The sequence below is a fragment of the Prionailurus bengalensis genome, chromosome A3 (assembly GCF_016509475.1).
Source record: "Prionailurus bengalensis isolate Pbe53 chromosome A3, Fcat_Pben_1.1_paternal_pri, whole genome shotgun sequence".
Classification (NCBI taxonomy): domain Eukaryota; kingdom Metazoa; phylum Chordata; class Mammalia; order Carnivora; family Felidae; genus Prionailurus; species Prionailurus bengalensis.
Window position 1 is genome coordinate 97,851,374 of NC_057354.1, and position 4,504 is coordinate 97,855,877.

Here is a 4,504-nt window from a genome sequence, read left to right on the forward strand (position 1 = left end):
TAGAGCAATTTTAGGTTGAGAAGTAAGTACAGAGATTTCCCATATATCCTCTGATGCCATCCACGTATAGACTCCCTACAGTATCAATCATCCCTACATAATAGTACATTTGTTACAATTAATAAACCTACACTGAAACATTGTAATCACCCAGTATCTATGTTTCACTGTTGGTTCGGTACATTATGTAGGTTTGGACAAATATATAATGACATGTATGCATCACTATGGTATCATATACAGTATTTTACAGCCCTCAATATCCTCTGTGTTCTGCCTTTCCATACCTCCCTCCTCTGCAAACCTCATCTTTTAAATGTTTTCATAGCTGTGCCTTTTCTAAAATGTCATAAATTTAGAATCATATAGTATGTAGCCTTTTTGAGATTAGCTTTTTCACTTAGTGATATGCTTTTAAGTTCCCTCCATATGCTTTCATGAGTTTGGCAGCTCATTTCTTTTTAGTGTCAAATAATATTCCACTGTTTGGATGTACCACAGTTTATCCATTCCCCTACTGAAGGACATCTTGGTTGCTTCCAAGTTTCAACAATTATAAATAAAACTACTATGAATGTTTGTGTGCAAGTTTTTGTGCTGACATAAATTCTCAAGTGTTTTGGATAAATACCTAAGAGTGCTTATCCTATGTACTAGGGTTGGATCGTATGGTTCCTTAGGTACCACTGCTGGATTTTGTAGTGATAGTGTGTTTAGTTGTGTAAGAAACTGCCAAATTATCTTTCATGGTGGCTGTACCACTTTGCGTTCCCACCAGCAGTAAATGAGAGTTTCCTTTGCTTAAGATCTTCACCAGCTTTTGATGTTAGTGTTCTGAAATTTGGCCATTCGAGTAAGTGTGTAGTGTTATCTTGCTATTGTTTTAATTTACATTTCCATGATTAAATAGGTTGTGGAATATCTTTTCATATGCTGTTTTGCCATGTGTATATCTGACTGGGTGTGGTGTCTGAATCTTTCATCTTTTTTTGTTGTCGTTATTGTTTACTTTTACGTGTTCTTTGTATATATTGGACAACAATCTTTCATGGAATTTGGCAAATATTTTCTCTCAGTCTGAGGCTTGTCTTCTCATTGTCTTCACATTGTCTTTCATATAACTTGTGTTTTCAATTATAATTAAGTCTAGATAATTGATTTTTTTTTCATGGATCATGCCTTTGGTGTATTATCTAAACAGTCACCACCATACCCAAGGTCATCTAAGTTTTCTCCTGTGTTATAGTCAAGGAATTTATACTTTTGTGTTTCATACTTAGGTCTATGATCCATTTGGAGTCAATTTTTGTGTGAAGAATGTAAGATCTGGTTCTAGATTCTTTGGGGGATTTTTTTTTTTTTTTTTGCATGTAGATGTACAGTTGTTCCAGTACCATTAGTTTGGAAGACTGTCTTTGCTCCGTTATATTACTTTTGCTCCTTTCTCAGAGATCAGTTGACTATATTTGTGGGGGTATATTTCTGGACTCCCTATTATATTCCATTGATCACTTCATCCATTCTTTCACCAATACGACACACTGTCTTGATTACTATAGCATTATAATATGTCCTGAAGTAGAGTAGTGTCAGTTCTCCAACGTTGTTCTTTTCCTTCAATATTGGGCTGGCCATTCAGGCTCTTTTGCCTCTTTATATAAAGTTTATCAGTTTGTTGATATCCACTATATAACTTGGTGGGATTTTGATGGGAATTGCATTGAATCTATGTATCAAGTTGAGAAGAAATGACATTGTGGCAATACTGAGCCATCCTATTCATAAACATGAAATATCCATCCATTTATTTAGTCCTTTGATTTTATTCATCACAGTCTTGTAGTTTTCTCAGATCTTGTACATATTTTGCCAGATTAATACCTACGTATTTCATATTTTTGGCTGCTGATGGGAGAAGTTTTGTGTCTTTAATTTTAAAGTTACACTTTATAAAAATTCCTGGTACATAGAAAATCCATTGACTTATATATTAACCTTGTATTAGAAATATTTTATAATTTGTTATGAGATTTCTGCTTTGATTGATGTGTTATTTAGAGGTGTGTTGTTTTTGAAAGAAAGAAAGAAAGAAAGAAAGAAAGAAAGAAAGAAAGAAAGAAAGAAAAAATGAAGGAAGGAAGGAAGGAAGGAAGGAAGGAAGGAAGGAAGAAAAAGAAGTGTGTTGTTGAATCTCAATGTATTTTGGGATTTTCCAGCTATCTTTCTGTTACTGATTTCCAGTTTAATTCCTTTGTGGTCTGAGAGTAAGCATTGCATTGTTTCTTGTATTTTAAATGTGTTAAGGTGTTTTATGGCCCAGAATGTGGTCTGTATTGGTGAATGTTCCATTCTTCAAAAGAATGTATATTTTGCTGTTGTTGGATGAAGTACTTTATACATGTCAATTATATCCAGGTGATAACTGGTGTTGTTGAGTTCAACTGTGTTCTTACGGATTTTCTGCCTGCCAGATCTGTCCATCTGTGATAGAGGGGTGTTGAAGTCTCTAACTTAGATATGGATTCATCTATTTCTCTTTGAAGTTCCATTAGTTTTTGCCTCATGTGTTTGGTGGTCTACTGTTAGGTATATACACAGTTGGGATGGTTATGTCTTCCTATATAATAAACATTTTATCACTGTTGTAATTCCCTGCCTTTATCCCTGATAATACTTTAGCTCTGAATTCTGTTCTATTTGAAATTGATATCGTTAATTTATTTTTTTAAAAAAATAGTATTAGCATAGTACATCTTTATTCATGCATTTGTTTTTAATTCATGTGCCTTTTTATTTAAATTGGATTTCTTATAAACACTATATAGATAGGTCTTCTTTTTGATTGACTGTGAAAATCTTTGTCTTTTAATTGGTACATTTAGGCCATTGACATTCCAAGTGATTATTGCTATCCAATATACAATTGAATTGATATCTATTATATTCATTACTGTTTTCTATTTGTTGCCTTTGTTTTTATTCCTATTTTTGTCTTCCATTATTTTTTCTGCCTTTTGTGGTTTTAAGTACATATTTTATGATTCCATTTTCTCTCCTTCCTTAGCAAGTCACTTATATAGTTGACCCTTGAATAATATGGGGATTAGAAGCTCCACAAACCCACCCCTCCACTGCACAATTGAAAATTTACATAAAACTTTTATGCCCCGAAAACAACTACTAATAGTCTGCTGTTGACTGGAAGATATACAATAACATAAACAGTCCATTAACACATTTTATGTATATGTATTATACACTACAGTCTCACAATGTACAAGCTAGAGAAAGAAAATGTTATTAAGAAAATCATAAGGAAGAGAAAATACATTTATAGTACTAAAGTCTAAAATATCCATGTAAAAATGGACCTGTGCAGTTCAAACCTGTGTTTTTCGAGGATCAATTGAATTTGGTATTTTTTGTTTGTTTTGCTTTTATTTTTAACTCTTTTTTGGGAGGGACAGGAAGTAGGTTTTATTGGTGATTAAGGATTAGGCAGTGACTGAAGCTGATGACTTTAGGAAGGTAGGGCCTGCCATTTCTCTAGGGCCACAATTAGAATATATTTGACCCCACAGCCAACCACGATGAGCTTCTTTTCAGCCACCATGTCTTCAAATTCATTCATATTAAACTTAGTAAAGCCTCTCTTCTTGAAGATGTGGGTCTTCCAGCAGCCAGATAACTTGAACTTGACCCTGCATAGGACCTCTGTCCTTGTTTTGTGGTGTGGAACTGGTGGATCTGATGGTTTGCCCAATGGGGATCTTGGCCACTGTACTCTAGGGCCAAAGGCACCCCACATATCTGTCTGGGGCCTAGAATGGGGACAACTTGAGGTCAGACATAAATATCCAATAGAAAGGTTCATCTCCATGTACTTAGGGCAAGCCATATGAGCAACAGACTGCATATACTACTAAGGAAGCTGCTGTTTTCAGTCATTGGACATCTAAAAAGAGCCTGGTCGGTTTAATTGGCTGCAGTTTGTTTTTGTTGTTGTTTTGTTTCTTTTGTTGTCGTTTTAAAATTTTTTTAGTGTTTGTCCTAGAGTTTTCAATATACATTTTATAGGCTAATCCAAGTCCACATTTAAATAATGCAATGCTAATCATAGGCAGTGTGAGTACCTTACAATAACAAAATAATCCTAATTTCTCCTCCTGTCCCTTGTATCATTATTATCATTCATTTAATTTAGGCATAGATTATTTAATCAAATACATTTTTGGTATTATTATAATTAACACATTGATATCTGATCAATTAATGATCAGAAAAACAATTTTTTTATTTAACTTTACATATCAATTCTTTGATACTATTCCTTTTCTTACATTTGTCTAAGTTTCTGACCTATATTTGTTTTCTTTCTCTAGAGAATGTATTTTAGCATTTCTTGCAGAGCAGGCTTATTGGCAAAAATATACCCTCAATCTCTGAGAAAATGTCTGCTTTATTTCTTTTCCACTTTTGAAGAATGATTTCCAACTTGGTAGTC

General features: G+C 33.7%; 1 pseudogene; it reads right to left on the reverse strand.

Annotated features, from left to right (window-relative positions):
• Window positions 1-3,868: 3,868 nt before the first annotated feature.
• On the reverse strand, window positions 3,869-3,989 carry LOC122467410 (annotated as a pseudogene).
• Window positions 3,990-4,504: the final 515 nt, after the last annotated feature.